The 27,508-nt window shown below is 47.4% G+C and overlaps 1 protein-coding gene across 2 annotated transcripts in view; it reads left to right on the top strand.

Annotated features, from left to right (window-relative positions):
- The window catches only part of FHL3 (four and a half LIM domains 3), a 267,881-nt gene that overhangs the window by 86,418 nt on the left and 153,955 nt on the right, over positions 1-27,508 (top strand). For both annotated transcript variants that reach the window (XM_086956438.1, XM_086956437.1), the window contains one exon: positions 16,156-16,232. The gene's annotated coding sequence lies outside the window, so the exon portion shown is untranslated. The remainder of the gene's footprint in view (positions 1-16,155; positions 16,233-27,508) is intronic.

The following is a 27,508-nucleotide window of genomic DNA, read 5'->3' as shown; positions in this document are numbered from 1 at the left end:
TGGACCTATAGCAACCAATTACCTGCCATAGGCCCTTCTTAAAAATAGGTACCATAGTTGATTGTTGCCAGGAGGCGTGGATCTTACATGTAGCTGCAGCGTTCAGGGCAATTGTAATGATGGAGGCCCACAGGTCAATATTACCTTTGTACATGTCTATGGGGACCCCATCTGGGTCCGGAGCTTTATTGGTCAGGCTGATATTAATTTCTAATTTAAAACATTTATAAAGCGCAGCGTGCACCGAACGGTTTCTTGGCGCTAGTGGAGGGTATTGGCAACAGAGACATATTGATATTAATAGCCTTAAGTACCTCCAAAGGTTCAAACTTGATTTTTAAGGGAAAGGAGGGACAAACATCTGCAGGCTAAATGAACGCTGATGATAGTTCTACTGGTGTGCGTCAACAGGGGTGAGACAGTGAAGGGAGTGCAAAAAATGGGCAATAGCGTGTTAAAAACATTTCCCACTGTATGATAATGAAGGATTAAAAACACTTGCTGGCAAATCCGACCGAAACGAGCTCGCAGGGACAAAGAAAAGGCTGGAGCAATACGACAGGGGTGCTGCTGTCCTCATTTCCTCAATGCACTCAGCTCCCTGCGCTCCTCAGATTATTGGCGCCCTGGGCCTGGGCTCAGCTCGCCCATGCTAAAGGCCGGCCCTGGCTGCGGAACAGTTGTTGCCTAGCCCTCCATGACGCTGTAGAACCCTTACTTTCATTTCTGCCTTTGCTCTTTTGTACATCAGTAGTGATTGAGAGGCAGCCATGTTTCAGTTATACATTTGTGTGGATTATAAATCGACCAAGATGTCTGCTCGTTGCCAAGGAAAATAAAAAGCTGGTGAAGCCAGAGGAGCAGGTGATTGTCTGTGTCTGCCAAGACATGTCATTTTAGCCCCGTCAGAGGCCTACAAATGATTATAATTATAATACTGGCCTGACATGGCTTTAGGTGAGCCTGGGACAACCTTCGGGGCTCTGCCCCAAACCGCTATCCACCTTTGCCATGGGGAACTTGAGGATGGGCTCTTGCCAAGCTGTTTGTATGTGGCGGTGTAGAAGTCAGTGCTGCCACATAAGTGAAGGTAGTAAAGAAACTCTTCTTTAAGTGAAGCAAACTTCAGCCTGTAACAGTCCAATGAAACTAAATTGATGCTTTGATATATTATTTTATTTTTCTTTGATGGAATCCATGCAGGGCCTAGACACATATAGACCCTAGTAGGGTTGTAGATAGTCGATGCTCCTACCTCTCCAAACTCGCTGCTGCTACTCTATTTAGGGTGTGAGGGACTTTATCGTCATTTACAACAGTGGAGTCTCCACCTACTCTGCAGGTGTGAATCTTTGACCCGGCAGACTAAGAGGCTGCCTGCTCACCGTGACAGCCTTCCCGGTCTAATTCTGCCGTAATTCCTCCAATCTTCTGGGAAATCATTTGAGGGGCTTCGTGACATATCAATGGGTCTTGGCTTTGGGTTGCTGTTGCAGTTTGGTTAGTACTCACCTATCCCTACAATTGTTTGACGAAGGAAAGGTGATGGTCTGCAGTCCATGTTCATCGTAAGTTATACATGATGTGTATTGTAGGAGATAAACATGCGTAGCGTACCCTCTTTGAGTGATGGTGACCTGTTTAAAGGAAGAGAATGGATCTGCACGATTAGGTACCCAGTGAGCATCAACCAACAGTATTCTCAACTCTTCTGGCTTGAGTCATACAGGAGTGCCAGTTTCCCTGGTCACATTAACCAGTAGCTGCAGTAATACCAATTGCGCTAATTAAAAGGTCATATAGACAAGAAGAGCCTCAATGTATTATTTTAAGTTCAGAGTGGACTGCTTGTCAAGTAGGAGATTTCATAGCAGGCTGGTGCAGCTGGGAGGGCTGGGGTACGGTCAGTCACATGTTGGGTGACTCCACACCACCGCTAACGTTCGCTCACAGGCAGGCAGCAGCCAGGTGGTAAACTACCCATGTCTATGTGGCAAAGTCCACTTCTACACTCCTTTACTACCAGTCCAAAAACTATCTGCCCAAGGCACACATTTAAACACAAAGAAGCTCCTTCACGAGATCTGCGGGACCAGAAGTCCGGCGGGTTCAGATGGTTATTCTATTTTGCCAAGGACAAGCGGAGCAGCTCCCGAGGTACCCCCTCCCCCAAGGCCCCTGCTTCTCCTCGGGAAGCTCTACCAGACATTAGGTGGTGCAGACAGGGCGGCTCCCGCGCACTCTCTCTGTAATTATTCATACCTGCCACTTCAGAGAGTTCCTCACTTTGGTTTTGTTGGGAAGCAGAGAAAAATAAGGAGCCGTGACACCATATTGTAGCGGTGTGTTCTTGGCGCCACCTGCCCCCCTCTCCCTATCCCAGGGACGGTCTGGTAAAGCAGAGGCAACACATTTATAATATTGGCAAGTAAACTTCGCTCTTCCGTATCTGGTAGGTGCCTAGCTGAACGTGACATAAGAAAACACCAGTGACATTGGGAGTGGAGCTTGTATAATGAATGTAAGATGGTATGACGTTACGCAAGCGTCCCTCGTGCACACAGGGAACAAGAGCAGCTCCAGCAGCCGCAGCGCGAGCTTCCCTCACTTACGCGCGCACACAGCACAGGTACTTCACCAAAGCAGCAGCAGAGCAGGCTTCCCACTACTCCTCCCCCGCAACAGGTAAAAGTCACGCACTTAGGGGCAGATTTATGATAACTAGCGCATCCCCAGGGATGCGCCAGTTATTTTGCGCCGCTGCTCCGCCACCCATGGTGCGCCGCATTTACAATGCGGCGCACCATGGGGCAAAAACAAGCACAGATGCGTGACGCATCTGTGCCGTAAAGGTGGCGCATTGCTGGAGTTTCGTCGCAAGCGCGACGCAGCTCCAGCAAGGCTCGGGGGTGCCCTATCTGTCCAATCCTGCGTCAAGCCTTACGCCTGCTTCAAGCAGGCGCAGGGTTTTGACGCAGCATTGGCCTGAAAGTGACTGAGTGAAATCTTATAGATTTCACTCAGCCACTTTTGCGAGGCGCACCTGCCCCGGAACGCCCACTCTGCGCCGGAACGCCGACAAGTGGCACAGGGCTTTACAACGTGACGCATCTGCCTAGATGCGTCACGTTGTAAATGGGTCGTAGGGATGCGCCACGTTTACGCCGCAGTTGCGTGACGCAAACGTTGCGCATTACCAACATAAATCTGCCCCTTTGAACGCAGTACATAACTTGGGTACTGTCTGCGTGGTAACGGTGCCGGCTTCTCTTACATACTCAAAACGGGTGCAAACTCATGAAGCAGCAGTGCAAGCCTCACCCACAACCAAGGCAGACCACAATGCAAGCTGCCTCCACAAACGCGGCAGGTACCAAGCCAGTACCAGCGAGTAAACAAGCTTCCCTTTCTCACGCAACTCATAATTCGTTTACTCGAGTCTCTGTGCACGTCACCCCCATTACCACTACGTTCCTAGTCCCAGTCGTTACTTATGAGGAGAGCCCATCTCACTGAGACGGAAAAGTAAAGGAATTGCTGAAAACGTAGACACGCTCACCCTGCTGCGTGGTATAAAGAGGTTTTCATCCCCGCACTCCTCCTGTTCTTTTCCTCGATCGAGTGAGGTTAGAACTGCAGGGTTGTGCAAGGTCTTAGCCGGACCTTGATATGTTTTCAGTCTTTTTTTTTTCTTAATTTTGCTCATCAGGCTCCTTTTGTGTCGGGCACGCAAGGAGAAACCACAAATGTTTTTTGTTTTTTGGTGGAAAGATGGTTTCATTCAAGCTGCTGTTATTCTTGAAGAAACTTGGCTATAGTCCAACAGTAAACAGCCTTTTAGGGAAGAATTCAGATGTTCAGGTCAACATTGATTGGGTTCTTCAAATTATCAGGACAGCGGCGGCTTTTCCACTAAGGCGTAGGAGCGTCACCCCATACTCTTTGAGAAGTGCAAAAAGGAAAAATAAAATGATAACACAATGTTATAATAATTTTATTTTTCTGTACTGAAGCAGTTTTGATTTCTGGGCGGGGCGGGGTGGGCTGCACTGTCATCACAGCCAGCAGAGGGAGGAGTGGTTAGTGCACTTAGGTGCGCATAATGGTTTGGGGCCATCTTGGGGAGGCCAAGCAGTCATGTGCACTTAGCATTTCTTTCCCGGGCTGTATTGCACAGCCGGGTGGCGAACATGCACAGGCTCCCACACCTGAGCGCCGAACCCTGCCGCTCAGACCGATAAAGATAGTGTTGTCATGCTGGTGAGTACAGTATTATGATTGGCTATGGGGAGTCTGGGAGTTTGTGTTTGTCCATGCGTCAAAAGAAGACTGAGGAGAGGCGGCAGCCAGGTTTTTTTCTCAGGAGAACCTCTGCAAGGGTTTTCTTTTCTATCCTGCAGCTCTAAAAATGATTGCAACAGATGGCAGCCTTCTGGGTTGGGGGACCGCTTTATAGGGTAAGATGATTCTGAGTCTATGTGATACAGAGTAGGTTCATAATTCAGGCACACACAGATGGGATCAAAGCATTAATGCCTGCACCAGTCCTAACATCCCAAGTAGTAATATTCAGCGAAAAAAAGGTGCAAAAGGGCTTAGGACACAATCCGCTATGTCCCAAATAGAGAAACAAGAGAAAAACAAATCCCCTGATCGCTCTAGAACAACATAAACAGAATAGCCCTGCACTCCTCAAAAAGGTTCAAATGTATATACATAAAATATATTTTACCATATCCATGTTGCAGATGGTTTACAGTGAACAGTTGTTTTCCCAAAATGAAAGTAGTCGATCAGATCTTGTGATGTTGAAGTTCTTTTAAAATTCGAAATCGCCAACACGTTTCGTCCTCAATCGGACTTCTTCAGGGCTACAAAAGTACACAAACAAACACTATTTACAATACTGAAGACAAACATTTTAAAATTATTTTAAAGAACCAGATCATTCTTAGAACAGCCATAAAAGCACACATATTTTATACATCTATTGACATTGGGAAAACAATCTTGCATAGCATTAGTATTTTGTCAAAGCATTGGAATAGTAGCTAAGTTTAGACATATGTAGAAATTATAACACTCTTAGGTACTATGTACCGCTCAACATGAAGGAAGGAGACATCATAAATCTACTGGACAGAGTTTGCCTAATCAAAATTTGCTTCCCTGTTTAATTCTATAGAATATCATAACAATCCACAAAGACAGAAAGTACACGTACCTTAAAAAGTAAATGGTCTTGGTTCATTAAATTGTTGCCAGTAAATAGAACCCAATAAATCTATAAGAAAGATGATATAAAAACATATAGGTGTGTGAGGTTGCCACTATCATCATTAAAAAAAAACGCACATTTAATCCACTTTAGGTTTTTTGTTATTTTTTCAGAAAACAGTCAATGGATGCTAGTATGCTTACTCAAAGGAAATCCTATTGTTCCCTTAATAAACAAACACCCTAGCCTTAGACTAAATTCACATCATCGTAAAAGACACCTCTCTGTTGTGACATTTTCTATTGTTAGATCTAATGTATAATATGAACATTAATGTCAGTACTTACCTGAAAGTTGTGCGTATTCAAGCGACTGTATATTAACAGCTTGGCAACTCAGGAGTCAAGGGAAGTGTATCCTAAAAGGAATTTAATACAACAGAACATATGTAAAGATCACCGCCTTAAGTCCCCATTAAATATTACTTAGAAGAACATTATTAGCATTACTCAAATACAAATCAAATGTGCAAATTGTTCGGCCACTGTCCTAGCTAGTAAAAGTAAAGCCCCTAACGCGGTTTAACCAGAAAACCCAAGATGCCTACTAATACTTTATTGCGCCTTTGTATTGAGAAATTATGTTAGCACCGATATTATTAGGTTCATAATTCAAAATGGAGGAAATTGATGGCAGTCTTCATGGCCAGATTCAGACAATCTATTTGCAGTTGCCATGTTCGAATAAGATAGAACAACGTGATCATAATTACATACATAAGGGAGATATGAAATCTACTTCTATGGGGTTACTAAGCCATTGGGTGATATTCTGAGTGGAACATCATCTGTTGTCTCTTATAGGAGTTCACATCATGGGGATAGACAATGTTCTGGCAGATTCATTGAGCAGGCAGCGTCCCTCCTCTAACAAACCTTCACTGTCTCCTCAAACATTTCAGAAAATATGCAAGAAATTCAGAACTTCGATAGTGGCCTTGAGGTTCAGTGCTGAAGTTCCTCTCTTTTGCACTAGGAATGCATCAAAGGGAACATGGGGAATGGATGCTGTCAGTGGAATGGCCCCATGTTCTCTAATATGCATTCCCTGGTTTGCTCAAAATCCCAGAGTTGTGTCCGGGCTTTAGAGGGAAGTAAGGGATATATGTGATTCTAGTGGTTTCATTTTGGGCCAGCAGGTGGTCATGGTTTCCTCTTCTGAAATCATGGCATTAAAACCTCCACGGTATATCCCTCTTCATCTTACTTCTGTCATCCAAACGAATTCATCCCCTAACCATGATTGTTTTATTGCTCTTGAGATTGAAGGGAGGGTTTTAATGCAGCAAGTAGGCATTCCTACACATTTAGTTAAAGCAGTTCAAAAATCCAGGAGACCTTCCGCCATAAAATCCTGTTAGGCATTGGAGGCCTTTTCATTATGGGTGTGTTTTGGATTCCCTCTCTCCTTTGAAGTCTGAGATTACTGACATTTTTCAATTTTTCAGGGATGGGTGAAAGCTTAGCCTTTCTATGTTCGCACTGAAATCTCAGTGGCTACAAATGGCGCCTCCAGAGAACCCTGGTGTTCTGTACAGGAAGGGGATATGTTGGTCTCTAGGCTGTTTAAGACATTTCCCTTGTTGAAACCTGTGTGTAAACCATCATTTCTGCCATTGGATCTTCCTTTCTTGCTTATAGAGTTTCTAAATGGAATTGAAATTGTGATGTATGTTGAAATCTATTGACTCCTTTCATATAGTTGACAGAATCCATTCTTGCTTTGGTATACCTCTATAAGTGATGACTAAGACTAGGACGAGGAATCTAGAGGTAAAGGCCTGATTACTTATTGGTGATCCTCACTACTCCTACTCCGGCTCACACCTATCCCAATCATTATGACCCACCCTTAAGTGATGAGTGGCCTGTGCCTGGGCGTGGAATGTCAGGAAGAGCCTGGGAATTAAAACCTCTTAATGGAAAACAGCAGGATGGATAGGGAGGGGTGGTGTTACTTTTCTGCATTTCCTGTTGATTTCCTGCCTCATTGAGGAAGTGTCACCTCTTAAATGATGGCTGGGAGTGGCTGAAGTTGCCCATATTTACCGGGGGCTTTTTGAGAAATGTGCTTCCTTTTTACACTTATTCTTGTGCTCCAATATGGGTGTACTATGCACTTGACAGACAACTATTTGTCAGTACTTAATTAAATGAAGTCATTGCAGGTGTCATATCGGGGGAAGTACAGATGTGGGATCAGATGAGGTCACTGTTCACCTCCCAGGTGAGTCAGGCCCACCTGGAGAGAATGACGATAGATGCAATGTCTGGAAAGGGGAAGCCCTCCAGTTCAGCAGGTGACTAAGAGAAGAACTTCGAGGAGGTGATATTGTGACAGCTCTAGACATCTGTCAAAGTGCAGAAGGACGTCTGCGTCTAGAGGTGTACCTCACACTGACTCGCTGCATACCGTCCTGCACCCAGGGCAACAAAGTGCTTGGTCTACGGTAGGAAGACTCTGAGGTGTGCTCTTCTCGCTGTGAGGCAGTTAGTCTCCTAGGCTAGGTGTGGTTTTGACTCATGCCAGCACTAGCATGATCTTCATTCTGGAGCACGAGGCTGTTGGGTTTCTGGTCTCCATTACAGTAGTCTGTATTAGACCAGTAGTGTTCCCATTTGTTGAAAATTGCCTCGTTTTGAAGGTAATCTAGTATCGGCAATAAAGGCACCATTGATAGATTAATTATTTGTTATAACTTATGTTACATCTACTGACATTGACACAAGCGAGATATGGCATAAAATCCAATATGAACCCTGATTTCACAGGGTTTCTGTGTGGAGGCCAACTAATTGCGAACATTTGAGACTTATGTGATTCAGTCTGTGTTTGTGGTTTCCTCTTTCACTTCTGTGTCTTGTCTAAAAAAAATTGTGACGCACTTGGTGATTGTGCATCACCAGCAATCCCCATAGTGGTGGCAACACCAGCAATCTCCAGAGTGGTGGTAGCGGTGCTCCAACTCCCAAGTTGTGGTCCTACATATCCGTACAACCCGCAGGGTGGCTGCCCACTTCCCACTCACTGGGTCAGGACACTGTGCTTTTGCTCTCCACCACCACAAAATTTAAGTCCAGCGGTGGCCTGAGGCGTGGTCCTTTTGCACAGAGCCCTGCCCTAAACACTTGGATCTGGCAGCGGTGAGCTGTCACCACGATATGCACAATCACACTGCTGATGCACAATTTGATGCTGGCTTTTCTGAGGCGGGTCATGAGATGAGTATGTGGGTGGTACATAGCACTCTAGTACTGCCAGGCGATTCCCTATAGAACTAGAATCCTCTAGTGCTTACTTCTGCACAGATGTGTATCACTTCTTTTTGCACCACCTTACGCTTAGGCCCAGTGTTTTAAACGGGCCGGTACTGAGTACCAGCACTTTTTTATTTTGAGATGGAGAGTACCAGCATAATACTTTCAATTGGAGAGTACCAGCACTTCTCAGAAACAAGTTCAACGTGACATGGTTTGACCATGTCTCCAATCCTCATTCACTACATCCAGTGCTTCCCATCAAGACAAGACCACCAACCCACGACCCTCCAATCATCAAAGCGCTTCACTGATCATCATGTGTCTGAAGCGCTATACAAATTCTGCAGTGCAATACAATCCAGCTGCTTTGTTGTTTTATCTCTGTTAGCTCTTTGACCAACTCATCTATGAGAAGTGTGGGATTCTCCCGCCGCCTGCCTGCAGCGAGGGTGTGATGGCTGGAGGCACATGTGGCCACCTGTGCGCATGAATGTGAAACCCTGGAACCTGATCTTGTTAATGTTGAGGGAACCCGAGCTGGGAGCTCCTTATAGACTTTTGTGTTATTGACAGTGACTTTAGGAATGAACCGCTTCTTTCACCCTGATGAATGGGCTCGCAAGCCTGGCCTTTTCCCAGAGACTCACCGGCATTGGTGTTTTATTTTTTTGTGTGTAGGGAATGGGCAGTGTTTATTTGAGTAATGTTTGAAATCCCGAGCTGTGCTGCTTCAACCGGAGTTCAGTCATATTTCCTTTTATAGGAAGAGCATTTAGAAGAGCAAAGAAAATGTGTATCGAATCCATTTATCTTTGTAAACTTTTGTACATTTTAGCATTTACTACTGTCATTGTTTTTTCAGCAGTACTGAATTGAAGAAGAGCATAAACCAATTGACAACTCGTTTTGAGGGTGTTACCCCCTGCCCCCTACACTCAAGTAGCTCCTAGTTATGAAATAAAAAATCCTTTGTTTACAGATGCCCCCCTCCAAAATTTCAAACAACCAATGGAATGTTGACGCCGGACCAGGATTTTAATGGCCAGCTTTATTTCCATTGTGACAGCATCAAGGTTGTCAGTTTGCCAAAATGCAAGGGTTAGTCAAATTACATCATAGGTCACTTGACCACCCACGCCATCTCTGGATTGACTCCGTGTTCGACCCTTAGCCAATTAACAGCCATCTGTTTATTGCTCACGTTCTTTTGGAAGGACGTGGCGAGAAAAATAAAGACCTAAAAGCCATATTGACATTCTATTCCTGCTGCTGCCTTTGTGAATCCTGAGTCCACGGGTAGCAAGGGCAGTACCAGTGTTGCAGTTGCTACCCCTGGTATGCGCTTATTGAGGTCCATGACTGAATGAGCAACACATTTAATGGGGAGATATCAAACTGCTCTGTTAGATTTTAAATATTGGCTTGGTCTTAATTCAGAGTTCAGGCCTGGAAATGTCAGTTTTGGAGTCTTCCTGATTTGGGCAGTGTTCTTAAGTGATGAAGAATTGATGAGAATGTCTACCTAGCCAACACCGATTAAATCTAGCACAGCAGTCTGTGGTATTGTAGTATCTGGTATTGTAGTATTGAGCCACTGATGAAACCCCATATCTTACTCTAGTGTCTGTGAATGATGAAGGAAGCCTTCGTTTCTTGGTTACATCCTTTTTTAGATCGAGCCTACCAGACTGTGCATACGATCTCATTGCAATAGACCAGCTGTGGACTTACCAAGAACCTGGGGCTTACCATTGGTTGACTTTATTGTCACTATCATTGTCACTATCATTTCTTTGCTTCTTATTCAATGACTTTACTAATCCCAGCTTTTCAATCTTGTGTTTGTCCCTCCCACAGAGCATAGCCTCTTTACTGTCTCTCTGGCTGGGATCTGTCATTCCACTGCTCACTTCCCTCAACCATGTTTTACCTTTTGGTGTTGTTATTTTAGCAGTAGAATATTAAACTTGCAAAGTGTTTCCCCAGTTTTTAGGCTGGGGTAGGTGTCATGACTGTGCTCCGAGTTTCTGGCGTTAACCCATGGTCCTTTGGAACAAAGTACTGGAAAAGGGCTGGAACTTAGAGTGTTTTACCTCAAATGTACTACTAATGCTACTACCCGTGGTGGTTTCTATTGATTTTCCTTCAAAGAAATAATAAGTGCAATATTATTAATTTGTGCATTTTAATTAAAATACACATTTTAGGTGTGTACGGCTGTTTTAAAGAAAGTGATACCCGTAGCTGCACCGCACCCGCTAAGCCAGGCTCCAGCATTGATCACCTCAAGTGCATCCTGCTCAACACCCGCTCCGTCCACAGGCACGCCGTTGAACTCTGGAACCTCCTCGACACGACTTCACCAGACGTCGCCTTCCTCACAGAAACATGGATGAACGCCTCCTCAGCTCCCGACATCGCCATAGCCATCCCGGATGGCTACAAGATCGCCCGGAAGGACCGCGCCAACCAAGCCGGAGGAGGCATTTCCATCGTCCACAGAAACACTATCCACATCATGACCAACTCCGACGACACCCTCACCGCCGCCAAACACCTCCACTTCCAGATACACACCGACCCCAAAACCACCCTCCGAGGCACCCTCGTCTACAGACCCCCGGGACCACGCACACAATTCAGCGTAGCCATCGCAGACTTCATCAGCCCACACACCCTCACCTCCTCAGACTACATCCTCCTAGGAGACCTCAACTTCCACCTGGAGAACAACAATGACTGCAACACCGCCACCCTGCTGGACAACCTCACCAACCTCGGACTTAAGCAACTGGTGAACACCCCCATCCACTACGCCGGCCACACGCTTGATCCCATCTTCTCCTCTAGCAAGCACATCTCCTTCAGCCACTCCACTGGACTTCACTAGACAGACCACAGCTGCGTCCACTTCAACTTCAGGAGAACCACAACCCACCACCACCCTCAACAGGTTCCCCGTAGAAGCTGGGGCAAGATCACCGCCGACCAACTCACCACCACCCTCAGCCAGAACCCCCCCACCCACACTACGGACCCCAACGAAGCAGCCCGCAACCTCACTCAGTGGCTCACCAACTGCGCCGATGCCCTCGCACCACTGAAGAACCCCCCAGCAGACACAGCAGCAAGAAAGCCCCTTGGTTCACCAATGACCTCAAAAACCAAGAAAACCTGCCGCACCCTCGAGAAAGCCTAGCGCCACGACCAGACAACAGAAAACATGATAGCCCTCAAGAACGCCACCCACGAACACCACCATCTGATCCGCACCACCAAAAGGACCACATTCAAAGAACGACTGGACAACAAACCCCACAACAGCAAGGAACTCTTTAAAATCCTCAAAGAGCTCTCCAGCCCCAGCGCCTGCAACAACGACATCACTCCCTCGCAGGACCTCTGCGACTCACTCGCCTCGTTCTTTCACCGCAAGATCGTCGACATACACAACAGCTTCGGCACACAGACCACGCACCCTACCACCGATTCGGCGCCCCCCACCACCACCCTCCGCAGCTGGACGATGGTCAGCACCGAAGATACCACCTGCACGATGAACACCATCCACTCCGGCTCCCCTACCGACCCCTGCCCACACCACATCTTCAACAAAGCCCACTCCGGGACATCATTAACAGCTCCTTCGCCTCCGCCACCTTCCCGGAGAGCTGGAATCACGCCGAGCTCAGCGCCCTCCTGAAGAAATCCACTGCGGACCCCACGGACCTCAAGAACTTCCGCCCCATCTCACTCTTCCCCTTTCCGGCCAAAGTCATCGAGAAGACCGTCAACAGACAACTCTCCGCCTTCCTCGAGACTAACGGATTCCTCGACCCCTCACAATCCGGCTTCCGAGCAAACCACAGCACCGAGACCGCCCTCATCGCCGTCACCGACGACATCAGGTCCCTGCTCGACAATGGGGAAACAGTGGCCCTCATCCTCCTGGACCTGTCGGCAGCCTTCAACACCGTATGCCACCGCACCCTAATACAGCGCCTCAGCAACATCGGAATCCAAGGAAAGGCCTTGGAGTGGACAGCCTCGTTCCTCGCCGGTAGAACCCAGAGAGTCCGCCTCCCCCCATTCCGATCAGCGGCCACCGAAGTCATCTGTGGCGTTCCACAAGGATCAGCCCCACCCTCTTCCACGTCTACATGAGCCCCCTCGCAGCCATCGCACGACAACACAACCTTAACATCATCTCCTACGCCGACGACACCCAGCTGATCCTCTCCCTCACCAACGACCCCGCCACCGCCAGAGCCAACCTCCAGGAAGGATTGAAAGACGTCGCGGAATGGATGAAGCTCAACCGACTGAAACTGAACTCTGATAAGACGGAAGTCCTCATCCTGGGAACATCCCCCTTCGCCTGGGACGACTCCTGGTGGCCCCCCGCCCTGGGCTCCGCACCCAAGTCAACGGACCATGCACGCAACCCGGGCTTCATCCTGAACTCCTCCCTCACGATGACCAAGCAAGTTAACGGCGTCACGTCAGCCTGCTTCAACACACTGCGCATGCTCCGAAAGATCTTCCAGTGGATCCCCACCGATACCAGGAAGACGGTCACCCAGGCCCTCGTCACCAGCCGACTGGACTACGGAAACACCCTCTACGCTGGAACCACAGCCAAACTACCGCAAAGACTCCAGCGCATACAGAATGCCTCAGCACAACTCATCCTGGACACCCCCCGCTTCAGCCACATCACTCCCCAGCTGAGAGACCTGCACTGGCTCCCCATCAGCAAGAGGATCACGTTCAGACTCCTCACCCACGCACACAAGGCTCTCCACAACGTGAGACCCACATACCTCAACAACCGCCTTACATTCTACACGCCCACCCGCAGCTCCGCCAGCCTCGCGCTCGCCACAGTCCCACGCATCGGAAAGACCACCGCCAGAGGAAGATCCTTCTCCTACCTGGCGGCCAAGACATGGAACTCCCTCCCCACCCACCTACGACTTACCCAGAACCATCTCTCCTTCAGGAAACAGCTCAAGACCTGGCTCTTCGAGCAATAGCGGACCCCCCCCCAGCGCCTTGAGACCCTATGGGTGAGTAGCGCGCTTTACAAATTCCGTGATTGATTGATTGATAGCTCTCTGCCTCAGACAAATGAGATGCCAAGTCTGTCACATTGTTTGTGGTACACCTGTTCAGTAGGGGTGGGAGTAGACAGGGCCGGACTGGCCAAAGCGGGCAGCGGGCAATCCCCCGGTGCGCCGCACGGGTGAGGGCCAGTTTTGGGCCCCAGGGGGGCCATTTTTGTTACAGGACCGTTTTTGCAGCATAGTTGCAAAATCGGCCCTGTACCAAAATCAGCCGAAAACCAGCCCCGGTAAAGAGCTCGGCGGCACCTCCAACCCCCCCCGAGTGGGGAGGGCGGCCGAGCACTTTGCCAGGGCCGGTTGTGGTTCCTAGTCCGGCCCTGGGAGTAGACATATAAAGAGCATTAAAAACCAAATTATCAGTAGAGCTGATCTATCAGTGTCATTAATCAGAGAAAGTAATATTTATTTTAAAAACTTTAGGGTGGTATAAGTGATTTGTAGTGATGAATGAGATTGATGGATGGGGTATGCATAGTTTTGTGTTGGAATACCTCAGTAAAAAGTAGTGGGGGCATACAGCATTACTGTGGTTTGCAGTGTTTGTCTGAATAGGACAGATGTTCCCAGAATTTTAGGAAATCCAGATGTGATGACTAGAGATATCATAAATGTACACACCACAAGTGAAAACCGGGCATTGATCCAGCTATCTTAGCCCAACAGTGGCCACTTCCGGAGAAACCTATAGGTTCGGAAATGTCAGAAATCCAGCAATTGTAATAAACATCTTTTTGAAAACCCACTGTAGACTTTGGGTCCACTACATCAAACACAATTGATGGAGACTGTTGGTGGACACGGACAGCCACGCTGGTCCCATCAAATAATAATGTTATTAACATGATAGAAGCTCATATACATGGGCTGTTTGTGTTGTCTAAAACTGACTTACAAATGCTTCTAGTCATGGGCAGCCCAGACAGTTAATTTGAGGTCTAATGGTTAAGTTAATAATGTTAATTACATTTGGTTTGTGCGGCTTTGAAAGCCATGTACTAGCAGTTTGTTTGAAGCAATTTCAGCACTGCTCCAAGTGGAAGAGGATGCTAAACTGCAAAGCTCTAATTAACATTTCAGTGTAACATCAAGGAAAACGCCGTATATAGAGAAACAGACTTGGTACTGAAGCAGACACTAGTGCGAAAGAGCAAGGCAAGCATGTACAGTTCTTTGAAAGAAAAACAAAATGGGCCAATATTCTGCAGAAACTAATGAGGCTCTTGCTGAAAGTGGAGTGTGCATGCATGGCATCAATGCTCCAGAGGTATTTTGTAGTGAACAACAGTCCTATCAAGATTATGGATGAATACAACGCATAATGTGAAATTTACCATCAAGATTACGTGTGTTCCTGTCATTGGGAATATTGATTGACCTTTTGGAAAAATTTAGCTTCAGGACAGCCATCAGATGAGCATCCTATCTAGATCCAGAAAGCTGTAGCCTAAACGAGAGCGTTTCCCACAAATTCAAGCAGATCTCTGTACAGCCAATATTAAAGCAGTAGGGGCCCGATGTAGGTAAATCTCATTTACCGACTCTAGAATACCGAATTTTACCGATTCGGTATTCTAGATTCGGTAAATGAGATGTAGGTAATAATTCGGTAATTTTTACCGGATCGGTAAAGACCGATTCGGTAAAATTACCGAATTGTCAAGGGGGACAGGGTGTCACTTTGACACCCTGTTGCACCCCTGATTCTGGCTTGTGTGCCAGGGCATGTATGTGTGCCACATGGCACAGGTGTACATGCACAGATGTGCATGTACACAGGAATTCGTTATTTACCATGAAATAGTATTTCATGGTAAATAACGAATTCTTAAGGGCCTGTGGCATTGTTTTCAGTGCCACCTACATCTAGATTTACCGATTCGGTAAATTTACCAATTCGGTATTTTACCAAATCGGTAAAATTACTGAATCGGTAAATATTAGGCCCCCTACATCTCAATCTCCAAATACCGGTCGGTAATGGCCGAAATCGGCCGTTACCGACCAGTATTTGGCGACCTACATCTGGCCCTAGATTTCCAGAGAAGAATGAATTTTTCAAAGTTCAACATTAGGGATTTGTGGGGTCATTTGTTTCCTATTGTGGTGCCATACTGTCAACTTCTGTGTGATGTGAAGTGTCTAACCGTTTTGGGAGGGATTTACTAGCCAATTCGTTTGAGACAGGGAGTACCCATAAAATTCTGAGTAGGTGGTGAATATAAAACGGCAGAAATGCGATTTAAGGCTATTTTACTAACCCGTCGGTAGGAAAGTACTGGCGTAGACAGCAGATTGATTACACCGGCGTCAAACATGTTACATTTCCCGTTAGCAGAATTGGATGAAATTGATTTCTTCACAATTGTAAAGCAATTGCACAAATGCTTTATAATCTAATCTATGATGACCTATATTTGTGCCAGCGTAGATATCTTATCTTAGAATTGTTAAAGTTCAAATTCATCATGTCTTCTTTGGTCTTTTTCCACAGAAGGAGCAAGGAGGAAAAAGCTGTTTGCGCAAATTGTGCCGGAAGGAGGCCTTTGCTGTGCATCCGTTATTCTCCTGGTAAGATATGGATTGTTTTGATGAGATTTTTTTACAGTACTTCCAGTGGCAGCATTGGAGCCGGGGAGTACTTTCAGCACCATGATCTGTGTGTTATTCATCCGGAACTTTGATAATGGAAAATTAACAACCTACTCCTTCCAGAAAATAGAAAGATGTAGACAAACTTGTGTATGTAGTGGAGGTCTGATCTGAGATCGAGAGATTGAAAGGGAGCAAAATCTGACCAAGAGGTGATTAACACTGAGAAAGTACGTAGAACATGACATTTATGTGTTGAGATAGGATGGCCAAAAATAATAAGTATCCATGGCATGCCATAATACCTATATGTAGTACCTATATGTAGTGTTTATATGTAGTGTGATGCTTTGAGTATACCAAGTGCACACCAGAGGGTTGCAGGAGAATATGGTGCAAGAGGATGGGTGTTAACACTTGGTAGAGGTTAAAACATGATATTTGTGTCTTATTTAATTGTTTTGATGCACTGGCATTTCAGCAGCACAGGTGAAAATTGCTGTAGTAGCAGAATTTAAGAATTTGTGTTCTAGGCAGGAAATAGGTAATTCCATCTCTTATCTTTGCTTCGCCAAAGAGTGCTCAACGTTTCAGGTTGCTGGTCAGTCAGAACAAATGTTGCCAAAATCCAGCTTTCACTTAAACTAGTGAGGTGGCCACCTTGGTGAAGGAGTTCCACAGGTAATGTGAATGCCTTTTCAGAATGTCCTTTAACAGTCTAAGACCTACGTACATTCGCTATCATTACTCCTTTGATGAACGTGGTGTGTTCCAGAAAATGTGGCATTCCACAGTTGACGACCAAAATGTCACTGGAAATATTTTCTTATAGTCGTGTGAAAGAGATTATCTTCGATTGGTTAGGGAAACTCTTGTTCTGTGATTGGCTGGGGAGGCTCGTGTTAGTAGTTTATTGGCCATGGGGCTGCAGATAGTGAATGCGCACCTGGCACAGTATGTATCCATTGAATGTCCCCCTCATTTAATTGGGCTGTGGAAAGTGAGCCCATAATTCTAACGATGCCCAGGCTGCTGGCGCAAACCGCCTCTCAGTTCCCATTCTGAATAATTATCAAATAAAGAGACGGGCGCTGGGAGCAGGAATCAAGAACAGAGTTTATTTCTCATGAGGAGAGCATGTCATTTCGGACACGAAACACAGTGTCTTTCGGGAGGTGCTCTAACAAGTGAGCGTGAGACTCCGGCTTTTATACATTTGCAGAACATTTGATGATACAATCAGGTCAATGTGTCGCAAAAGGGAAACATTCCTATAATCCTCGTGATGATCCTATTCCACATACATTCACAATGGGGACCCTTGACCTGCTGATAAGAGGGGAGGGCAATCATGCAGCTGAGTGTGTCGTAGGATGTGTGCGCCTGATCATGGCCCAGGGGGTGGGGTGGCTAGGCATACAATAAGGGCAGTAAATGGTATCTCCTGGCTTAGGCGATGGCCTCGGACATGTGTGGTCAGCCGGACTCGGGGGAAGGGGTCATCAAAGGAGTGGTATTCATGCCTGCGTGGACAATCGAGCGCGGAGGGAGGGCTCGTCAATAGAGGGGCATTCATGGAAGGGAAGGAGGTGCTGGTCAGGCGCGGCCGTGACTCTCAAGGACAAGGCTTTGCGAAAGAAGAGGGTTTATGGCTTGCTCATATGAGGAGAAGGAGGGGGGGTCAGGGTGCATGCAGGGCTAGAGTCGCGCAGAGAGAGAGAGAGAGAGATCTTACGACCTGTACATGGGAGAACAGGGGCAGCCAGATACAACTGGGGGGGGGGGCTATGTCAGCTGAGGCGAAGGATGCTTCTTCGAGAGGGAAATGGGGAAGGCCTGGGTCAAGCAGGAGGGTTACCTTTCACATCAGGATCGCGTAGAGGGAGCGGGTTTCATGGCCTATACATGAGAGAGGGGGTGCAAGATACGCGCAGGAGGGAAGCTGGGGAGTCTAATGGGTAAAAAAAAAAAGGGCCATGGTGCCTAGAATGGCCGTACATATGCACAGGGGTACGGGTTCTTACTGGTAGGGTGATACGGTCAATAATTTACAGTATCCATGGTGCTCACAAGGAGAGGAGTGGGAGAAGAAGGGGAATGAATGCTGTCTATGTACATCGAATTTGTCAGATTTCACAGTCGCCCCTTTTTACATAGCAGCAATCATTTTTACAGCTGATGACATTACAGGCAGGCAAGCATCGATGACGAATTAGCACTTTGTCGATACTAACATGTGGCGTACAATCATCGGCAGTGAAGGTGGTGGGCGGATTGCAGTACGTAGGGAATTACATTTTCGGTGTGCTCCTGACAATTAAACGCATTACATAGCATAAATCTTTCTAACTTAAAAATGTGACCAATGAACAGTTTTGACCAGGTAGTTGAGAGCGGAATTCAGTTCGATACACAGTATTTCTTCGTCACAGTGTCTTTTTATCAGCGAGCCATCACTGGTAGGCTCTAATCCCAGTGCTTGTCGTTGGCGCTGTTGAGCACCGGCGATGGAGCTATGGGTCCAGCTCGGTTCTATCCTTGCGCGTTGCAGGGTGCGGTCAGTCCTCTGCTGTTAGACCACAGTCCTGTTCCCCAAACAGTCCGTTTGGCGGCGCCTTATGCTCGGCACCTAGAGTTCTATGGCAACACCCTCTTCCCATAAAATTGCAGTTCTTTCCTTTGGCAAAAAGTCACGTGGGAAGGTGGGTGAATGTTGTTCAAATAGCCGATAGGAGAGGGAGAGTGAGCGGAGTTGGGTCAGTGTTCCTGGGACACACAAAAGGGACCAAGGGAGCAAAGGATAACAAGCAGGCAGGCCCATCAATCGGGCCCAAAGAAGGGGGACGGAGACTCCAGGCACACGTGGGTTAGCAGACGGAGGGCTTCAGGGCAGTCCGTCATTTTTCATTTTCCACGTTGAAAGTGCTGTCTCGTCCGTATCTTATTGCTCTGCAGCTCCACCTTCGGTCGAGGTCACACGTGTCCCAAGATCTGTAGCCAGGCTGTATGTCACATCCGACCCATCTCCTCCGGTGATCGTGAATCTTTGAATGGGTATAAGACAATGTTTTAGAGAAATGGCAGAAGAAGATATCTACGCATGTGAATTCCTCCCTCAATTCTACGCAGTTGGGAGATACGCTCATTGGTCACAGTCAGAGGTCCTATTACCAAGCAGTGCATGTGTCAGCATTCCTACTGAATTTATGGCATGTTTATTCATTGTCCTGTTTATAACTCATGTGAGGACAAATGACATTCCCATCAACTGTGCGTTACATCATATTCGACATTACGGAGCATTTCCCTTCAGGACTGGCCAACATTTTCAGACAGGGTGGGGGTGCTATCGTCGGGAATCGGGCAAAACAACATTTCCTCAAGGGTCAGCAGCTACCCATGGTCATTATGTTTATACCTGGGACAACGGAAGCGGTTCTATCAAAAATGGGGCGGGGATGCTTCGGGCGCTTGCGCTTGGGTGCAAAGGGGTGGGGCAATCTGGGTATTGGGTGTCAATCTAGACGTTGGCGTTCGTCTCTGAAGAACAGACATAGGATGCCATTGACATACAGTTCCCCTAGAAATGGCCTGATTTGGGGGACTTTAGTCGTCTTACCTGTCCTTTCCTTCTTAGCCAATTCAAGTTCATTCATTTTGCAGAAAGGAGAGGCAGTAACATGGCAAGATACAGTCATTTTAGTTTTGGTCAATTTCGCTGAACACCTTCGTGTTCAAATATGTATCAAATCGGACTGGTGCCGGTGGGGCACAATTTTACCAAAAAGATGGACAGAAAATAGGGAGGCTCTCAAAGAGAGTGAGAGTCGTCCGCAGTCTAAACGAGCCATTCGGTACACGTATGACATGTAAGGAGAGAGAGAGAAAGAAGGGTGGAGAGAGAGACGTGTACGAAAATAGGTCATTTAGTGCGTTCACAACACGGAACAGCGAAGGTCAGGTAACATGCAGATATAGACAGAGGGGAGACATATATTCGTACGTTACACACACACACAAACTCAGACAGGGGAGTCGGCACATGTAGTACACATATACAAGACATTTACAACAAGACAGAAAACATTTGTTAGTCTACAACATCTATTTTTATATGTACATATCCTACGTATCCTTACTATCCTATTTATCTACGTGCTTAGCTCTTTCTGCCTTTCCCCCCTTTTCCTTCTCGTTTGTCACGCCTGTGAGCGTTCCCAATTACCAATACTCACACCTCCGTTGGCTGATCGGAAATTAACCTGGTCATGCTAGTTACCCATGGTTGGATCTTAAACCATTTTTTTCTGTTCCCTCCTTTGGTGGGAAGTTCTCCAGGCTGAGGCAACGGCAAGTATTGATCAGGAAAACAGTCGGACAGCTTGGCTATATCTGCAAGAGTGTGAGAAAGGGAGTAGTGCATTTTGAACATCGGCGACATTTCTAACTTCCTAGGCGGATGGTGCCGTGGCAACCCTTACCCGTACAATTTTTCTTTTTGTCCTTTCCCTACCTAGTCAAAACGTCCAGTCATTTCATCTAACGCGTCTTTTCCAGTCGATTTTATTTTTGTCACTCAGTACCTGTCCAGTCTCTATGTCAGTCCATCCTCCCATTGCTATGCTCTAAGGAGGAACAGTCATGTTTAAGTCTACGCCCTTAAAAAAAAAAAAAACCTTTATTTGTCCTAAGGACCATGCTCACATTCCCCTTCTCCCCCTCTCGTCGGCGGTTCGGTCGTCGTCCATCCATACATCAGCCAGTGTTCCGACGTGACCTGCAGAAGGGAGGAAAAAGAAGGGGTGGGGGCAACATTCAAAACCTCATCAACGTGCAGTAATCCGGAAACGCTTTACCTAGCACATACTCGACCTATTTTCACGTAGTGCATTTCCCTACCATCACGGCGTTTAAGCCCAGATGGACCAGAAAGGTCAGACAGATAATCATTGACGATCTGTGCGACATGAGCTACTTGGTCGCAACCTCTTTTCATCGGGTACAAGGGTGGCGGTCAGGTGGCATTTCTGTGGTGTCGTTTTTAGGGCTTCTAGAGCACCTTTCCGGCTGCCTGTCACACATAGTGTGGTTGCCAAATATCGGGTCCTTTTTAACCTTTAGCCTTCATCATACTTTCTCGTTGCTCATAGTAGTAATTCATTCAAAACTCATTAATGTAATCCGCTACAATGATGCTTTCGTTTCCAAAATACCTTTAATAAAGAGGGTTGACACATAAATACAGGCCTACAACCCGGTGGGCTAGCCACGGAGCAGATTGGAACTGTGCATGGGAAGAGCGAAGCTGGTGGCAGTTCATTGTATAAAGTGCGGCAGTGCAATAAAATCATATTAAACTCTCCTACAGAGCAAGCATGATGCATGTCAGTAATTCATCTTAAATACGTTCATAAATACATCGTCCAATGATCATTCATTTATACCAATTCATTTCCCAACTCATAAACAGTACCCACCCTTAAGTCAATTCATTGTTCAAGCACATACTCAATACCCTTCATATTTACTTTCATTATCCAAACGTTATATATATCTCGGTGCAAAAAGGTTGCGCGATCAGGGTGCAACAAAGTTCATTAAAAACGTCACATTTTGCGTCGGCGCCATTTTGGGTGGGGTCAGGCGAGTTCTAGCACAGTCAGAGTGTCTCTAGTCTCGCAAGGTTGGCCCAGAACTTTCCATTGGCAGTTCAGAAAGTCTCGTGCAGTGTGGTTAACAGTCTAACAATATGGACCATGAGTCAAAGAGTGGGAAGGGCGGCAACAATTTTCCTACCGGGTCATTCTGGTGTTCCTCCGGAACTGAACAAGCCTGTGCCGTGGCGGCATCTTAGCCATTTCCGATCCAAGTCTGGTGCCGGCAGGAGCAGCACCGCTGTCGTGGTTCCCAGCGAAGGGGACGGGGGCACCCATACAGAGGGTCGGGGGCCCCCCGGCTCTTATAGAATCTTCAAGGTCGAGGAGAGGCGATATGGAGCGTGTGCCCGTCCTGAGCAGAGGACCTCTTTTTGATGTTGACCCTTAAGCGAAGAGTGTTGGGGTGTCGCTGGAAGCCTCCACCTGGAGGGAGGTGGGGGAGGGTCGTTCGCGGCACCTCCCCCTTCCAGCGACCCCGCGCCGTTCCCCGGCTCCATAGTTTTCGACATCGGCCGTGCCAGCCATTGATGATGGGGGGGGGGGGGGTGGTCGGCGGCTGAGGCAAGACAGCCCCCCCCCTTCCCTCGGCGACATGTGGCGGGACTACCTTCGACTCTCCAGGGAGCGTGGAATGTGGCAGGACTGCCTATACCTATGAAGGCAGGCGGTGAATTTGGCATGTGGCGGGACTATCTGATTTGCCGTCGTTCTTGCCTTGGCTTCGGCTCTGGACCAGCAGATGATGGCATGCGGCGAATTTGAAATGTGGCGGGACTACTTGATTCGCCGCCGTTGTCGCCTTGGCGTTGGCCTTTGGCAAAAGCCGGATCGGGTGAGAGAGAGGGGTGGTCGGTGGCCGAGGCAAGACAGCCCCCTCTCTCCCCGCGGCCTGCAGGGCGGCAGAAGGGAGAAGACGGAGAGGTCCTTGTCATCCTTTTTGGACCGCCTGCCCAACATCGTCTCCTTCTGACCGTGGGCAGGCGAGTCCCTCGTGCCTTCAGGCCTCGCCTTCCGGATGGGCGTAACCGCGGGCCTGTTGCACTTCGGGAGCTTCCGGAGTGGGGGTAGGTACCTATTGAGTTGTTTCTATTTCATGTGACCGTTATTTGGGCGGGGCGGGCAATGAGGCAGACATGTTGGGAACAGGAACAGGCAGTGAAGCCTAGCTACCTCGTGGCTATGTTCTGATATCGAATCTTTTCGCCATTTTACATTTCTTATTACGAACTACTTCTAATGTTTCTTATTTTTGGTGAAGTCAAAAGCTCATCAGGGGGTTACTGACTTAGCCTGATTTCCTTTTATTTTTCTTTCTCTTCCTTAGCGTGTTTCGAGCTAAAGCTTTTTGTTAGTAGGGAACGGTGATCACTTCATATTTTTATGTGTCCTTTTCACTAGGGGGGTACATCTGGACGGACCAGACGAGTCCCCTCCAATAAATGGTCCGGGGTGGAACGAGATTATCGATCAAAAGGGGAACATATATTCCTTCATTAGGGTATCATCCTGGACAGACCGAGCGATGTACTTCCACTTACTAGGGTAGCCTCCTGGACGGACCAGTCGGTCTATTTCTATTAAATGGCCCATGAGTAGAGAGCATATGTCCTCCATAAGAGTAGTCTCCTGGGCGGACCATGCGAGCTACCCCACAATAACCAACCAGTGGGGAGTGGGTAGGACTGACGAATTCACAAAGGGGCATAACCTACCCTTTTCTACTTGCAAAGACTAGACAGAGTGTTTCTATTTTACGTTGTTTGCAAATAGAAAATACCTCAAACGAAACAATTCCTGGAACAACAATGTCCAGGCAACCAACCAATCAGTGGGGAGAAAAACAGGCATGACGGATTACAACGGGGACAAATGTCTGCATTACCTGCCCTTCGCTATCCAAAAAGGAAGACAGAATATTTCTACTCGTCTCAGTTTGTAGACAGGGAAGATCTCAAAGAGCAACAATCGATTATTAATCGATTTCAAACAATCAGTGGGGAGAAAAGTAGGCATGACGGATTACAACGGGGACAAAAGTCTGCATTACCTACCCTTCTCTATCTGCAAAGAGGGACGACGTTCCTATTCGCCGCTGTTTGCAAACAGAGAATGTCTCGTTCTCACAAGAGAACCAATATGTCAAGTAGCCCTCAAAGCTAAATGAACCAATACCAACCAATACAATATCAGTATACAAATACCGATTTCAATACAAACAATCAATCAATCAGGTGGATAGAGCCACCCTACCAATCAGGCGTAAAAACACCCTACTTAATCTTACCCGGACCGGACCATACGGACAGTTCTTCGACTCCTTCCTCCAGCGCCCGATCGTTCTCTTACTCCATGTAGCATTCCTGTGGGTTTCCAGTCAGGACAATAGGTCACTCAAGAGAGGTCCGTTCAGAATTGGTGAAGTTCTGTCGATCGGCAGCCGGGCGAGGGCCCTCTCAAGGCAGGCATACCCCGATCATTTTAGACGTTCACTTTTTCGTCTGGATCTCTCTTACCGAACCCTATGTCACTGATGGACCCCGCGTTGGGACGCCAATTGTGGAAAGTGAGCCCATAATTCTAACGATGCCCAGGCTGCTGGCGCAAACCGCCTCTCAGTTCCCATTCTGAATAATTATCAAATAAAGAGACGGGCGCTGGGAGCAGGAATCAAGAACAGAGTTTATTTCTCATGAGGAGAGCATGTCATTTCGGACACGAAACACAGTGTCTTTCGGGAGGTGCTCTAACAAGTGAGCGTGAGACTCCGGCTTTTATACATTTGCAGAACATTTGATGATACAATCAGGTCAATGTGTCGCAAAAGGGAAACATTCCTATAATCCTCGTGATGATCCTATTCCACATACATTCACAATGGGGACCCTTGACCTGCTGATAAGAGGGGAGGGCAATCATGCAGCTGAGTGTGTCGTAGGATGTGTGCGCCTGATCATGGCCCAGGGGGTGGGGTGGCTAGGCATACAATAAGGGCAGTAAATGGTATCTCCTGGCTTAGGCGATGGCCTCGGACATGTGTGGTCAGCCGGACTCGGGGGAAGGGGTCATCAAAGGAGTGGTATTCATGCCTGCGTGGACAATCGAGCGCGGAGGGAGGGCTCGTCAATAGAGGGGCATTCATGGAAGGGAAGGAGGTGCTGGTCAGGCGCGGCCGTGACTCTCAAGGACAAGGCTTTGCGAAAGAAGAGGGTTTATGGCTTGCTCATATGAGGAGAAGGAGGGGGGGTCAGGGTGCATGCAGGGCTAGAGTCGCGCAGAGAGAGAGAGAGAGAGATCTTACGACCTGTACATGGGAGAACAGGGGCAGCCAGATACAACTGGGGGGGGGGGGCTATGTCAGCTGAGGCAAAGGATGCTTCTTCGAGAGGGAAATGGGGAAGGCCTGGGTCAAGCAGGAGGGTTACCTTTCACATCAGGATCGCGTAGAGGGAGCGGGTTTCATGGCCTATACATGAGAGAGGGGGTGCAAGATACGCGCAGGAGGGAAGCTGGGGAGTCTAATGGGTAAAAAAAAAAAGGGCCATGGTGCCTAGAATGGCCGTACATATGCACAGGGGTACGGGTTCTTACTGGTAGGGTGATACGGTCAATAATTTACAGTATCCATGGTGCTCACAAGGAGAGGAGTGGGAGAAGAAGGGGAATGAATGCTGTCTATGTACATCGAATTTGTCAGATTTCACAGGGCGGACCGGCTTGAGGTGGACTCCATTGACTTGAGCACAATTATGTTGATTATGGACTCGCTCCTAGCAGAAGATTATATTCCATGATTTAACCCAGTCAGACCCCCAACATATATTCGGATTATGAGGGGGGCGGTAGTCTCCTGCAGCTTCCTCAGGCCCTTCCATCCTCCTGCTCCACTTTACAGTGATGCCGTGCAACTAGTAGGGTTATCATAAAACAAGTGAGGTATTCTGGAGTTTAGGTTGTACAACCTTTTGGGAGGGTGGGATACAGGTGATAGACAGTAAGCAGCGGCGGCTCCTCCGTTAAGGCGGACGAGCAACACCCCACAAGCTCAATTTTTTAAAAAATGATAGTTTTCCTTTATTATCATTTGTTTTTTGTATTGAACTTGTTGCTGAAACCAGGTTGTTAGAGCAGAGCTGGACTTGGCCCCCCGGGTAACAGGGAGGAGGAGTGGTGGCTGCACCTTAAGTGCTTATGACGGTTCGGCTGGTTGTCAAGGGCCGGCCAAACCGTCTTGCACACTTTGCATTTTCTCCACAGGCTGTATTGTACAGCCTGGGTGGAGAACAGGCCCAGCCTCCCAGTCCCTCTCTGAATGCCACACCACTGCGCTCAGACTAGTCACAACGCTGCAAGTAAGGCAGTGTCGTGATTGGCCCGGCGATTCAGTGAGGCTGTGTGCTTCCTGCTGCAGAGAGGACGGAGGAAGGTGGCAGCCGACGGTATTCAGGTCAGTGTTTTTTCATTTCCCGCCCCAGCACCCCTGTTTGGTAGAAGCCGTTACTGACAGTAAGGACTGAAATATCTGCTATTGGTTTTTGGACTAACTATGGAGAAAGAAAGCTGTAGGTGGGAACAATGGAGGGGCAGGTGATGAGACAGCTAGGCCTTGCTAAAGTAAACATGACAAACAGGTTAACAACATTTCTTAGTTGCTAAATAGAACGAAGTTTCCAAATTGTAATATCTGTGTGGGGTTTTAACGTTGACTTGTTGCATGAACATAACCTGTAACGCAAGGTGGACCTAGGCATTAAACCAATCCTTTTCCTACAAGGGGAACTGCGACTGGGTAGGAAAGGAGGCACAGTGCTGATGTGTTGTGTGCTGTGGCGGCGGGCCCACACAAACATGCGAACCTCTAGATTGAGTATGAGATCTTGCCTAAAACAACAATGTTGTGTTTGGGGCAGTGGTGGGGTGACGTTCCGCAAGCATGGCTCCTGTATTTTGTTTTGCATAGACTCCAGAGAATACTAGTAACCTCGTGTAAGCGCCCCAGTATTCTGCAGAAAGGCCATTACCAGCGTCCTTTGCACTTTCTTTCCAGCTAAAGACACTCTGTCTCTCTTTTTCCATCAGAACCGGCCTACAAAGGCATCTTTTTTAATGTTCTCAAAACGACTTGATGGCTAAATTGGCTATCTATATGTGGAATTTCAGTATCTACATATGTGTGCTGGTTTAAAACCTGCACTGCAGACGGTCACAGGACTTCCAGCCACGCAGCAGCCAGAAATATTACAGCCCAAAGACAGAAAGCTAGAACTGTGGGCAAAGTATCGTTCTTTCTTTGTAGGGCATGTGTTCAGATTTTAGGTGATGAAATAAGTAAATAAGTAGCGTTGTGTTACGTAACAGACACTTACCAGAATGCCAAGGGGGGATCCAGTTTGTGGTGTGGCGCACATTCACGGTCAATGATATTGTTTTATCAGTATCACATGGAGGCCAACACGACCAGCATGGTCCTAGTCATTACGATGGGCTTGCTGGCCACCTGTGACCGTTATTTCTTTGTAGTTTCGTGCCCTGAGAGGGAACGGCTGTCTCCGGTTTAAAGATTCTCATCAGGCTTCCTTTTGGCTCGCGGCCCACGTAAAC

The sequence above is a fragment of the Lissotriton vulgaris genome, chromosome 2_1, assembly GCF_964263255.1.
Source record: "Lissotriton vulgaris chromosome 2_1, aLisVul1.2, whole genome shotgun sequence".
Lineage (NCBI taxonomy): Eukaryota > Metazoa > Chordata > Amphibia > Caudata > Salamandridae > Lissotriton > Lissotriton vulgaris.
Note: the sequence above shows the minus strand (reverse complement) of the source record. Positions and strands in the feature narration are given on the sequence as shown.